This window comes from Scyliorhinus torazame, chromosome 27, assembly GCF_047496885.1.
Source record: "Scyliorhinus torazame isolate Kashiwa2021f chromosome 27, sScyTor2.1, whole genome shotgun sequence".
NCBI lineage: Eukaryota > Metazoa > Chordata > Chondrichthyes > Carcharhiniformes > Scyliorhinidae > Scyliorhinus > Scyliorhinus torazame.
This window is the reverse complement of record NC_092733.1, coordinates 33501815-33516668: the sequence shown is the minus strand read 5'-3', so window position 1 is coordinate 33516668 and position 14854 is coordinate 33501815. Positions and strand designations below refer to the sequence as shown.

The 14854-nt window shown below is 47.8% G+C and overlaps 1 protein-coding gene across 3 annotated transcripts in view; it reads left to right on the top strand.

The window, feature by feature from the left end:
* LOC140403345 (oncoprotein-induced transcript 3 protein-like) overlaps window positions 1–14854 on the top strand; it is a 162189-nt gene that overhangs the window by 32791 nt on the left and 114544 nt on the right. The window contains exon 2 of one of the 3 annotated variants that reach the window (XM_072491242.1): window positions 14572–14651. The exons of the other annotated variants lie outside the window; for them this stretch is intronic. The gene's annotated coding sequence lies outside the window, so the exon portion shown is untranslated. The remainder of the gene's footprint in view (window positions 1–14571; window positions 14652–14854) is intronic. 3 annotated transcript variants of the gene reach the window in all.

Below are 14854 nucleotides of genomic sequence, written 5' to 3'. Positions count from 1 at the left end.
CCGGCGTCAGATGGGCGCCGCTGGTCTGTGCATGCGCAGTGGGGTCGGTGCGATTGCCGCGCATGCGCAGTGGGGCCGGTGCGATTGCCGCGCATGCGCAGTGGGGCCGGTGTGATTGCCGCGCATGCGCAGTGGGGTCGGTGCGATTGCCGCGCATGCGCAGTGGGGCCGGTGCGATTGCCGCGCATGCGCAGTGGGGCCGGTGCGATTGCCGCGCATGCGCAGTGGGGTCGGTGCGATTGCCGTGCATGCGCGGTGGGGCCGGTGCGATTGCCGCGCATGCGCAGTGGGGCCGGTGTGATTGCCGCGCATGTGCAGTGGGGCCGGTGCGATTGCCGCGCATGCGCAGTGGGGCCGGTGTGATTGCCGCGCATGCGCAGTGGTTCCCTCATCTGCACCGGCCCCGACGCAACATGGCGTAGGGCTACAGGGGCTGGCACGGAACAATAGAGGCCCCCAGCCCGAGAGGCTGGCCTGCTGATCGGTAGGCCCCGATTGTGGGCCAGGCCACAGCGGAGGCCCCCACCCCGGTGTCGGACACCCCCCCCCCCCCCCACAAGGTCGTCCCTGGATCCATTCACGCCGAGGTACCAGCGGGTAAGACCAGGTTAGAACGGCGGCAGCGGGACTCAGGTTTTTTTGTGCGGCCGCTCGGCCCATCCCGGGCTGAGAATTGCCAGGAGGGCCCCGTAAAGCGTCCCCCGACCGGCACCGCGCCGACCGCGCCAGCACCAATGGGAGAGATTGTCCGCTCTCTAGAGAATCAGCGGACCGGCGGCGGGGCAACATGGCGCGATTCGCGCCCGTCCCGGCGATACCCGTTCCGGCGCTGGGCTAAGAGAATCCCGCACAGAGTACCCAATTCTTTTTTTTTTCCTGTTAAGGGGCAATTCAGCGTGGCCAATCACCTATCCTGCACATAATAATAATAATAATCTTTATTGTCACAGGTAGGCTCACATTAACACTGCGATGAAGTTACTGTGAAAAGCCCCTAGTCGCCACATTCCAGCGCCTGTTCGGGTACACGGAGGGAGAATTCAGAATGTCCAAATTGCATAACAGCGCGTCTTTCGGGACTTGTGGGAGGAAACCGGAGCACCGGGAGGAAACACCGTGGGTTGTGGGGGTGAGACCCACGCAGACACGGGGAGAATGTGCAAACGCCACACGGAGAGTGACCCGGGACCGGGATTAAACCCGGGCCCTCCATGTTAGACATTTTAGTGGCTGTGAAATGAAGAGTCTAAAGTTCTTTTCCTTTTCACCAAACACCATTTATTTCACTTCCACAGCCTCTGCACAAAACTCTTAACAACGCACCACCTGGCAGAGGCCACCTGAAGCCCCTTTACATATCAGTGTCAATCATTGGCTACTGAACATAAATGAGACAACTAATTGCAATGTCTCTTAACCCATTACTTAACAGTCTCCCCTTCCTTGGAGAAAAAAAAAAATTAGGTGAAAACAAAATTTCAAGAAACTCAAAAACACACACATATGATGTCCCCCTTTTTTTTTTGTTTAGACGAGAAAGAGAAAAAAAAAGTCACAGAAACAAGCGCCCTTCATTAACAACATCCAAAAGTTTCTGTGAACTCGCCCCTCTTTTCGTAAAACAGTCTGACAGTTGATAGCTCCTGTCGACCCATTTAATTTTTGTTATTTCCCCTCTGTCCAACATCTGCTTCAAACTTGCGATGTCTATCCGTAACCTCTTTTCATTGACACTTTTTGTAGAGTGCACATTTTCCCACAGGGATTTATTGTCAATGTGACAGTCAATAGGTATATTACCCAAATCCCCGAATCCCAAAATTTCTGTCAATATCATACTTCTATAAAAAGCCATATCCACCGCCTCTACAAGGCTTCACATCTCAGCAGCCAAAGTGCTTTTTACCACTCTACTTATTTTCTTTGTTTCCCACACAAGTGGGTAACATTTACCATTGTTCCCCAAAAGGAAAATTATAAAACCTCCTGCGCTTGAAACCCCATCACATAAATTTGCTTAGGACGCATCACTATAAACTGAGTTTCAAGTGCTTAAGGTCACCTAAAACCGGGAACTTCAAAACACACTCCTGCATTTTTAGTTTGGCCAACGCTTTATTTGCTCTTATTATGTCTTTCACTTTGGGATCATTCATTTTTGTACTGAACTCTTAAGACATCAAAACTCACATCCGGTCTAGTCTGTCTACCTAACCAGTTCAGTTGCCCAATTAAACTTCGTAGTTGCTCCTTTTCTATCTTTGAAACCATTGCGTCTTTTTGTGAAACTCGGCCACGACTAATTGCTATAGGGGTGATGCTTTCCAAATAAGATTGCTGACATAAAGTTGCCCCTAATTTAGTCTGTCCAATTTCCAGTCCAATATATTTAAATGCTCCGGAAGCCTGACTTCCAACCCTGAATTCTTTCCTCAAACCAGAGATTACAATAGCTTCAAAATCACTAGTCCCACCCCACAAAAAATCATCGACATCCATCATATAAATGCCAGAAAGATTTCCTTTATAGTGCCAGTAAAACATTGCAGGATCTGCTTTCAACTGACCTTACCGGAAAATACCAGACTCTAGATGCATCACTTAATCCATACACACATTTGTTCAACTTCCAGAGTGCCCCTTCTGTGTTAGCTGCTTCTTTAGGAGGATGGAGAAAAATGTCTCTCTGGAGCTGATGCCCCTGCAAAAAGGCAGCTTTTATATCTATAGATTTGCATTCCCATGCCTTTGTGGCTAATAGAGCCAAGAAGATCTTTAAAATAACCTTTCCTGCTGTAGGTGAATCTACCCTTAAATCCTAATCTTCTACGTTTTCTTCAAATTCCCTTGCCACGAGCCTGGCCTTTGCCTTATAAGTTCCATCCGGAAGAACCTTTTCCGTGCAAATCCATCTGTTGGATAGAGCTTTTTGTCCCCTATCCGGTACTTCCGTGTGTACCCCAAATTCACTCCAACTCTGCAATTCTTGCTGTTTAGCTTCTTTAATAGCTTTTTCATCTAATTTATTCGAAACCTCAAAAATCTCACGTGCATGTGGGCTTCTACTCCTCTTAGTATTCGTAGTCTTACTCATGTTCCGAGATCTTGACAAACTACGTCCCCTCTCCCTCCTGGTATCTCGTTCTGTACTGCTACTGCTTGATCTTTCCCTTCTGCTGTGGGATGTCCTTTCAATAGTTCTCGACCTTTGCCTGCGGAGCTGTTCACTATCCGATGTACTATCTGAACTGGCACTGCGTTTGGGTGCCCTCCATTTTTGAACTTGGTTTTCCCAATCCATTGTCTTGACTCCTTCCCCTGAATGCTGTACATTCAACCAATGTTTATACTTTCCAGTGGCCTTCCCTGCTCTACTAATAACAGTTGCATCCTTCCATTGACTAGACCCTTCAGGCAAGCATATCACTTTTGTACCAACTTTTGGCAGTTGCCCTTTCGGAAAAATGGCCTGTTTTAATTCATCAGAAGTGTTGTGTTCCTCCACAGAAACCCTGTCTATATCAGTCAATTGGTCCTCATAGTTCTGTAACACATGCGTACCAGATGACTCTGGTTCCTCGTCATGTCTGTCTGCTCTGTCTAAATTTGAAAATTTGTAATCTGTACCCATTATCCTTGATGAATGGACCCTAACAGTTTGATTACCATGTTGCAAAATAATTGTTTTGCCATCTATGCATATGGTCTTCCCTGGGCCTTTCCATTCATTAGAATTGTCTCTCTTATAGTATACCATGCCTCCTTGCTGAAAAACGGCATCTGATGGCCGTATGTTATGTCTTAAAGCGCTGCGAATTCTTTCAGAGACTTCTGCTTCCAAAAAAGCTTTTCTACTGCTATGTAATGCATTTAAATGTTCAGAAAACCCAGAGCTAATTGTAGTCCCCTCCCAAGCTGGAGGCTGGTCATCCAAAATGGACGGAATTTTAGGATTTCTACCAAACACTAATTGATAAGGACTATAGCCCCCAACCATCTGCAATGAATTCTTTGCATGTACTGCCCATGCTAAAGCTGAATTTAGCCTGCAATTTGGTCCATCTGCCAAAATTTTCCGAAGCATGTTATCGATGACAGCATGATTTCTTTCACAGACACCATTACTAAATGGGCTTTCTGCAGCCGTATTCATAACTCTGATATTCATGTGTCTGATACACACATCCCTAAACTCATCATTAGCAAATTCTCCCCCATTGTCCGTAAGGAATTTTGCCGGTGGACCCATTCCTGTCCCTATCCATTTTTCCACAATTTGATCCCGAATTACTCTCTTTTCTTTACTTCGTACAATCGTTGATTGACTAAATCTGGTTGCTAAATCTACAAAACGCAAAATAAAGATATTATTTGCTTTATCCCAGATCTTAAGGTCCATGGCCAAGATGAATTTAGGTGAATTGGCCAATGATAAATTGCCCTTAATGTCCAAATTGCCCTTGGTGTTGGGTGGAGGTGTTGAGTTTGGGTAGGGTGCTCTTTCCAAGAGCCGGTGCAGACTCAAAGGGCCGAATGACCTCCTTCTGCACTGTAAATTCAATGATAATCTATGATTAATCTAAGACAAAGGTTCGGCACAACATCGTGGGCCGAAGGGCCTGTTCTGTGCTGTATTTTCTATGTTCTATGGCCACAATGTCATTAAAATCTCTGGCCAAAGGTATGGTTACTATCGGTCGTGCTGGTGTCCTTCTGTACTTCCTACAAACTTCACAGCGGTCACTAACCTGTTCTATCAGTTTAGTATAGTTGTCATCCCTTAGCCCTGCATCCTTTAATAAATTTTTCAGCCTCCGATTAGACGGATGTGCAAATTGCCTATGCAGTTTTAATACCACAAGCTTTTTATCAGCTAAAGTCCCATTTTCAACTGCCTTTAACACACCCTTAACCACTCTACTTGAAAATTATTTGTCAGTAATGGAATACAATCGTGTCCCGACTGTGTAAATTGTAAGTCCACAGTCTTTCCAAAAACTGTTGCCTTATCCTGTTCCATATCCAGTTTCATGTGTGCTTTCTTCATCGATGGTCTGCTCAGAAGCAAAGGTATCTCACTTGATACAACATCCGTGCGAATGAAATGATTCACTCCGGCAATATTGCAAGGGATCACCACTCTTTTCAGCGACTTCAGAGTATTATCATCCCCAAACCTGAAACTTGTGGAACTTTCAAATTCCTTAACCTTGTTACGATTTTCAGCATTCAAAGAGTCCAGGTAACATTTTAACCAGTCAATTCCACACACAGTAGATGTGCAGCCACTGTCCAATACAGGACAGTTGAAGGATTCTGCAACCAACACCCTCATTACCGGCGTAAAACTGCTTGTCAATAGGACAATGCCTTCTTTCTGGTCACTATGCTTTTCTTCTTCTGACTCTTCTGTGTCATGTGTCGCTTCAAACACTCTATCATAACGAGTTGGACAGTTGAAAGCATAATGGTATTGACAGTCACATCGAAAACATCGATTTATCATGCCCCGTGCATTTCTGGGGTTCAGCTTCCTATTGTAGGTCCTAACTGGGTTTCTGTCTTCATAATTTCCTTGTTTCGGTCTCTGTCTATAGTCTTGAGCCTGTTCGTAGCCATACAATTTCGCTATCCTGTTACTAGTGTATCTTCCATATTCTGCCTTATTGCAGGCTGACCTACTTGGGTCATCAGAGCCATCGGAATCGAATGTTTCCCCAGAAACGTTTGTCATCTGTTCGAATAAGGTATTCTTATCAGTAAACTGAACTCCTGTCAAAACCAGGAGCCTATCCATGTTGCTCACTCTAGCACAGTCAAGTAATTTAAAGGCCAACACAGACTGTGGAAATTCCAGGTTGTGTTTCTGCAGCCTTTTATATAGTCTGCCAAATTCCACTATATAGTCTTCCATGGAGATATCCTCCATTTTCCGGAACATATCAAAATCCGACCATGCTTCATACGCACTTAACAAGTCATCTTTCTTATAAATCTTATCCATATAATGTAATAAAGTCTCCAAACCTTCTTCTGAGTCTAACTCTTCCAATTCCAGCTCAGAAAGCACTTTGTTTCGGATTTTACTGCCATATGGTAGAGAAAGAGCCAATGCCATACCTTGTTTTCTCTTTCCCAAAGCAGTAACTTTAGTCCACATAACTACTGCACTTCTCCATTGGTCGTACGATTCCCTTTCAGAAAATAAGGGGGGATAGTCATATCCAGCCATCGTTATCCTGCGTTCAGCCATGTCTCTTTTTTTTTCCTTCTCACTCACTCCTTGGTTTGATCAGGAAAAGTTGCATCTTTCAAACCTTCACATTTGCACAGAAACCATCCTCTGCTCCCATTGTTCGACGTTTTAGAATCTGTGAAATGAAGAGTCTAAAGTTCTTGTTCCTTTTCACCAAACACCATTTATTTCACTTCCACAGCCTCTGCACAAAACTCTAACAATGCACCACCTGACACAAGGGCCACCTGAAGCCCCTTTACATATCACTGTCAATCATTGGATACTTAACATAAGTGAGACAACTAATTGCAATGTCCCTTAAACATAATTACTTAATTATAATTTAGAGGGACATCTAAGCCAGAGATCGGAGAGTACTATATTTAGCTTTCACATTTCTATTAGAAATCTAGTGCTAGGAAACAGATAGTTAACAGTAACTTTGAAATTAAAAAAATATATATTCAAAAAAAAATTTTAATTTAAATTTTAATTTTAATTAATTGACGCAATGTCAGTTAGAGGGGTGCTGTGCTCTGACTGTGAGATGTGGCAGGTCCGGGAGGCTTCCAGCGTCCCGGATGGCTTCATCTGCATAAAGTGCACCCAACTGGAGCTCCTCACAGACCGCATGGTTCGGTTGGAGCAGCAATTGGATGCACTTAGGAGCATGCAGGTGGCGGAAAGCGTCATAGATCGCAGTTATGTAAATGTGGTCACACCCAAGGTGCAGGCAGAGAAATGGGTGACCACCAGAAAGGGCAGGCAGTCAGTGCAGGAATCCCCTGTGGTTGTCCCCCTCTCGAACAGATATACCCCTTTGGATACTGTCGGGGGGGATAGCCTATCAGGGGAAAACAGCAGCAGCCAGAGCAGTGGCACTTCAGCCTTACTTCAGTGGTAGGGAAATTACTGGAGAGAATTCTTCGAGACAGGATCTACTCCCATTTGGAAGCAAATGGACGTATTAGTGAGAGGCAGCGTGGTTTTGTGAAGGGGAGGTCGTGTCTCACTAACTTGATAGAGTTTTTCGAGGAGGTCACTAAGATGATTGATGCAGGTAGGGCAGTGGATGTTGTCTATATGGACTTCAGTAAGACCTTTGACAAGGTCCCTCATGGTAGACTAGTACAAAAGGTGAAGTCACACGGGATCAGGGGTGAGCTGGCAAGGTGGATACAGAACTGGCTAGGCCATAGAAGGCAGAGAGTAGCAATGGAAGGATGCTTTTCTCATTGGAGGGCTGTGACCAGTGGTGTTCCACAGGGATCATTGCTGGGGCCTTTGCTCTTTGTAGTATATATAAATGATTTGGAGGAAAATGTAACTGGTCTGATTAGTAAGTTTGCAGACGACACAAAGGTTGGTGGAATTGCGGATAGCGATGAGGACTGTCGGAGGATACAGCAGGATTTAGATTGTTTGGAGATTTGGGCAGAGAGATGGCAGATGGAGTTTAATCCGGACAAATGTGAGGTAATGCATTTTGGAAGGTCTAATGCAGGCAGGGAATATACAGTGAATGGTAGAACCCTCAAGAGTATGGAAAGTCAAAGAGATCTAGGAGTACAGGTCCACAGGTCATTGAAAGGGGCAACACAGGTGGAGAAGGTAGTCAAGAAGGCATACGGCATGCTTGCCTTCATTGGCCGGGGCATTGAGTATAAGAATTGGCAAGTCATGTTGCAGCTGTACAGAACGTTAGTTAGGCCACACTTGGAGTATAGTGTTCAATTCTGGTCGCCACACTACCAGAAGGATGTGGAGGCTTTAGAGAGGGTGCAGAAGAGATTTACCAGAATGTTGCCTGGTATGGAGGGCATTAGCTATGAGGAGCGGTTGAATAAACTCGGTTTGATCTCACTGGAACGAAGGAGGTTGAGGGGAGACCTGATAGAGGTCTACAAAATTAAGAGGGGCATAGACAGAGTGGATAGTCAGAGGCTTTTCCCCAGGGTAGAGGGGTCAATTACTAGCGGGCATAGGTTTAAGGTGAGAGGGGCAAGGTTTAGAGGAGATGTACGAGGCAGGTTTTTTACGCAGAGGGTAGTGGGTGCCTGGAACTCGCTGCCGGAGGAGGTGGTGGAAGCAGGGACGATAGTGACATTTAAGGGGCATCTTGACAAATACATGAATAGGATGGGAATAGAGGGATACGGACCCAGGAATTGTAAAGATTGTAGTTTAGTCGGGCAGCTTGGTCGGCACGGGCTTGGAGGGCCGTAGGGCCTGTTCCTGTGCTGTACATTTCTTTGTTCTTTGTTTGTTCTTGTTTAACCCTTTACTTAACACTCCATGCCGTGAGGCAGCTCTGCGCCACCGCGCCACTCAACACCGTCTCCAAACCCCTCCACAGACGCTCTCTTTATCTTCCCCAGCCTGAGGAACTCTGCCGGGTCCCTCATCCACACCCCCGGTTTCGGGCCCCCGAGTCCCTCCATTCCAATAAGATCCGTCTCCGGGATACCAGGGAAGCAAAGGCTAGGACATCGGCCTCGATCGCCCCCTGGACGCCCGGATCATCCGGCACTCCAGAGATCGCCACTTCCGGACTCGGGACCACCTTCACCTCGAGATCTCCGACAAAACGTCGGCAACCCCCCTGCCAGAACCCCCCAAACTTCAGACAGGCCCAAACCTTGTGGAGATGATTCGCGGCCCAACCACACATCGCCCACACCTGTCCTCCACCCCTTCAAACAACAGCCCATCCTGGCCACAGTCAGGTGTGCCCTGGGGACCACCTTCAACTGAATAAGGCTAAGCCTGGCACACAACGAGGATGCATTCACTCTCCTCCAAGCCTCCTCCCACACCCCAGCCTCCACCTCCCTCCCCAACTCTTCCTCCCACTTCCACTTCACTCCCAGATCGGGGCTCCCTCCCAACCCATCAACTCCTTCTAAATTTCCCACACTTTACCCTCACCTCCCCCTGTTTTTGACACCACCTTGTCCTGTAGCCCCTGGGGTGGCAGGTGAGGAAATGACGGCTCCTGCTTCAGGAAAATGTCCCTCACCTGTAAATACCGGAACACATTCCCGGCGGGCAATGTGAATTCCTGCACCAACCCCTCCAATCTCGAGAGGCTTCACCCATCGAATACGTCCCCAAAACGCTCAATCCCAGCCTGTTTCCACCCCCAAAACCGCCCATCCAGCCCCCCAGAGCAAACCTATAATTCCCACAGATCGGTGCCCAAACTGAGGCCCCAACACCGTCGGCATCAAACACTGTTGCCCGTTGTGTCCTTACTTAATTGGCTCTGTTTTATAACCTTTGCTCTAGAGTTGCCAGGTATCTTTATGATACCACCACGAGGTTCAAGTTCAAGTGCTGATCAATAACTCAATACACCAGTTAGTAAGTTTCAAATCAAAACACATTTATTATACACAGTCAATCACTACTCATGTATAAAACTCTACTTACTAGACTATCTCTAACACTAAAAGGCCTATACTTAGCTTTGGAACTGGCCCACCAGGTCAGGGGAACAAATGGCCTTTCGTTCGAATCTGAGTCTGGTATGGACTGATAGCTAGGATCACCTATCTCGTAGCGGGCGTTGACTGGAGACTTACTTGGTTGGTGCAGCTGCTAGGCAGGTCACGGTCAAGGGTTGTTTCGAGCTGCTGAGAAGCCCTGCCAAGAAGGACGAATTGAACTTGGGGACTCTATTTTATAGTCCCCATGGGGCTCCGCGCCGTTCGGGGCGGATCCCGTACCTGGTTCCAAGTGATTGGACTAGGTTCTGAGCACTTGGATCGATTTATCCAATACTGGAGCTGTTCCCTGATCTCTGGGCGGTTCCTAACTGTCCGTTGGCCTTCCTTTGTCTTGGCTCCTGCTGGCGCCGAGGAGTCTGGCTTGGCTTTTTTTTATCTTAACTGTTTCCAATTGTTCCCGGGGATCGCTCATCAATATGTCGATGGTGATTAGTTTCAGTGCTTTCTGGGTTCCTGCAAGTTCTGATAGACAGGAAACTTTGCACCTGCTTGTTTTCCCTGCGTTTGACTGAATTTCCCATCATTCTTAGCGGATCTCCATTTTAAAGTCGGGAAGTGGACAACCCAGGTGGCTACAGTTAGATACACTCTCCTTTCCCCCTCTGGGACTGGGTCACAGTGCGTTAGATACACTGTCCTTTCCCTCTCTGGGACTGGGTGTCACAGTGTGTTAGATACACTGTCCTTTCCCTCTCTGGGACTGGGTGTCACAGTGTGTTAGATATACTAGGCAAAAGTGTATCTAACACACTGACACCCAGACCCAGAGAGGGAAAGGACAGTGTATCTAACTCACTGTGACACCCAGTCCCAGAAAAGGGAAAAGAAAGTGTATCTAACACACTGTGACACCCAGTCCCAGAGAGAGAAAGGACAGTGTATCTAACACACTGTGACACCCAGTCCCAGAGAGGGAAAGGACAGTGTATCTAACACACTGTGACACCGAGTCCCAGAGGGGGAAAGGACAGTGTATCTAACACACTGTGACACCCAGTCCCAGAGAGGGAAAGGACAGTGTATCTAACACACTGTGACACCCAGTCCCAGAGAGGGAAAGGACAGTATATCTAACTCACTGTGACACCCAGTCCCAGAGAGGGAATGGCTAGTGTATCACACACACTGTGACACCCAGTCCCAGAGAGGGAAAGGACAGTGTATCTAACACACTGTAACACCCAGTCCCAGAAAAGGGAAAAGAAAGTGCATCTAACACACTGTGACACCCAGTCCCAGAAAAGGGAAAAGAAAGTGTATCTAACACACTGTGACACCCAGTCCCAGAGAGGGAAAGGACAATTTCCTTCCCCCCTCTGGGACTGGGTGTTACAGTGTGTTAGATACAGTGTCCTTTTCCTCTCTGGGACTGGGTGTCACAGTGTGTTAGATACATTGTCCTTTCCCTCTCTGGGACTGGGTGTCACAGTGTGTTAGATACACTGTCCTTTTCCTCTCTGGGACTGGGTGTCACAATATGTTACATAAACTGTCCTTTTCCCCCATCTGGGACTGGGTGTCACAGTGTGTTAGATACACTGTCCTTTCCCTCTCTGGGACTGGGTGTCACAGTGTGTTAGATACACTGTCCTTTCCCTCTCTGGGACTGGGTGTCACACTGTGTTAGATACACTGTCCTTTCCCCCCTCTGGGACTGGGTGTCACAGTGTGTTAGATACACTGTCCTTTCCCTCTCTGGGACTGGGTGTGAGTGTGTTAGATACACTGTCCTTTCCCTCTCTGGGACTGGGTGTCACAGTGTGTTAGATACACTGTCCTTTCCCTCTCTGGGACTGGATGTCACAGAGTGTCAGGTATACTGGGCGTAATTCTCCCCCAGCGGTGCTATGTCCGCCGACTGGCGCCAAAAACGGCGCTAATCAGACGGGCATCGCGCCGGCCCAAAGGTGCGCAATGCTCCGCATCTTTGGGGGCCGAGCCCCAACCTTGAGCGGCTAGGCCGGCGCCGGAGGGATTTCCGCCCGGCTAGCTGGCGGAAATGGCGTTTGTTGCCCCGCCAGCTGGCGCGGAAATGCGGCGCATGCGCGGGAGCATCAGCGGCCGCCGACAGTTTCCCGCGCATGCGCAGTGGGGAGAGTCTCTTCCGCCTCCGCCATGGTGGAGGCCGTGGCGGAGGCGGAAGGGAAAGAGTGCCCCCACGGCACAGGCCCGCCCGCGGATCGGTGGGCCCCGATTGTGGGCCAGGCCACCGTGGGGGCTCCCCCCGGGGTCAGATCGCCCCGCGCCCCCCCCAGGACCCCGGAGCCCGCCCACGCCGCCTTTTCCCGCCGGTAAATACCAGCTTTGATTTACGCCGGCGGGACAGGCAATTTCTGGGCGGGACTTCGGCCCATCCGGGCCGGAGAATTGAGTGGGGGGTCCCGCCAACCGGCACGGCCCGATTCCCGCCCCCGCCCAATCTCCGGTTCCGGAGACTTCGGCGCGGGCGGGGGCGGGATTCACGGTGGCCAACGGCCATTCTCCGACCCGGCGGGGGGTCGGAGAATGACACCCCCTGTCTTTCCTCACAATGTTCTAGTCGGCAGCACAGCAGCGCAATGTTTAGCACTGTTGCTTCACAGGTCCAGGTTCCCGGGTTCCATTACCACTTGGAACACGGTCTGTGCGGAGTCTGCACGTTCTCCACGTGTCTGTGTGGGTTTCCTCCGGGTGCTCCGGTTTCCTGCCACAAGTCCCGAAAGACGTGCTTGTTCGGTGAATTGGACATTCTGAATTCTCCCTCAGTTTACCCAAACAGGCGCCGGAATGTGGCGACTAGGGGATTTTCACAGTAACTTCATTGCAGTGATAATGCAAGCCTATTTTTGACACTGATAAAGATTATTCTTATTATATATCTCTTCTCTCTGCGAGCTCTCTTTCCTTGTTTCTGGTATACAAACATTTATTCTGTGTTCCAACTTCCTTGTGTACATTCCCCTGTGGTGATTATTGAACACATTCTGCACAATTACCACTCGTTAGTGAATAGCAGTGGGAAGTGGAACGGTCGGAATTTATCGGAACAAAACACTCCTGGTATTGAAAAGGATGGACTGTCGGAAAAGGGCTATTCAGCCATGGATAACTATGGAAACCAAGGAGGGAATCAAATTGAAAGAAAATGCAAACAAAGTGGCAAAGCTTAGTGGGAACAAGAGGATTGGGAAATCTTTAAAGATCAACAAAAAGCCAAGAAAAAAGCTATAAAGAAAAGGAAGTTAGAATCTGAGAGCAGACTCGCTCCGAATATAAAAACTGATAACAAAAGTTTCTCAAATATATTGAATGTAAAGATGTGAAGGTGATCATTGGTCCATTAGAGGATGAGAAGGGAGATTTAATAATGGGATAATAATGAGGAAACAGCTGCGGCATTGAACAGTGGAAGACACAAATACCATGCCAATAATTGATGGCAAGGAGGCTACAGCAGGCTAGGACTGAGAAACCATCATTATCACATAAGGTAGACAAGTCTCCTGGCCCTGATGGAATACATCCCAGGATACTAAAAGAGATGGCGGGGGAAATAGCAAATACGTTCGTGGTGATTTACCAAACTTCGCTGGATTATGAGGCGGTTCCAGGAGATTGGAAAATAGCAAATGTGACGCCCCTGTTTAAAAAAGGAGGCAAACAAAAGGTGAATAACTATAGGCCGGTTAGCTTAACCTCTGGTGGGGACAATGCTTGAATCTATCATCAGGGATGAAATAGTGAGACATCCGGACAGAAATTGTCCCATTGCCCCTGGTCACTGTCTGCGTGGAGTTTGCACATTCTCCCCGTGTCTGCGGGGGTCTCACCCCCACAACCCAAAGATGTGCAGCTTGTGTAGACTTCCCACACTAAATTGCCCCTTCATTGGGAAAAAACCTAATTGGTACTCAAAATTATCTTCTTTTAAATTGTCCCTTTGGGCAGACGCAGTGTGAGATCATGAAAGGCGGGGCCTATTTAATTAATTTACAAGAACTCTTTGTGGACATTACGAGCGGGGTGGATTGTGGGGACCGGTGGATGTGATGTACCTGGATTTCCAGAAGGTATTCGACAAGCTGCTGCGTAAGATAAAGGTGCTCGGCATTACGGGTAAGTTATTAGCCCGGATAGAGGATTGGTTAACAAACAAAGCAAAGAGTGGGGCTAAATGGGCGTTTTTCTAATTGGCGATCAGCGGCCTCAGGGATCAGTGTTGGGACTGCAATTGTTTACAATTTACATCGATGATTTGTAATTGGGGACCAATTGTAATTTGTCAAAGTTGGCAGATGACACGAAGATGAGTGGTAGAGCAAAGTGTGCAGTGGACACTGAAAGTCTGCAGAGGGATCTCGATGGTTTAAGCAAGTGGGCAAGGGTCTGGCCGATGGAATTCATTGTTGGGAAATGTAACGTCATCCATTCTGGTGGGAATAATAACCAAATGGGCTGTTATTTAAACGGTAGCGAATTGCAGCATGCTGCTGTGCAGAGGGACCTGGGTGTCCTTGTGCATGAATCGCAACAAGTTTAATACACTGGCCTTTCCCTCTCTGGGACTAGAAGCCAAGGACACAATCTCAAACTAAAGGGACGATCCTTTAAAACAGAGATGAGGGAATTTCTTCAGCCAGAGGGTGGTGAAACTGTGGAACTCTTTGCCGCAGAAGGCTGCGGAGGTCAAATCGCTGAGTGTCTTTAAGACAGAGATAGATCGATGGGCTGAATGGCTTCCTTCTCCACTGTCGCGATCTGATGACTCTGTGGATCTCACTCACTTTGCTGTCAATTTTGTCCATTTTGTGCTTCAATAAATCTTTGCTTAATCCTTTCCTTCAGCACCCATCAGAAAGCCCCTCCCCCCAGCTCCACACCCACAGTAACCACGGAGACCCTGAAGACCAACAACGAGACCTCAGGTAAAATACAAGCAACAACATTTCCTGCTGATGAATTGGGTGGATGTATATTTTTGGAAAGGAAGAGTTTATTTTGATGATTTGTGTCATGTTTAGTTTAATTGTGTCTTCACTGGAGTCAGTGAGTGGGACTTCCCGGACATTCAAAAGAACAAAGAAAAGTACAGCACAGGAACAGGCCCTTCGGCCCTCCCAGCCTGCGC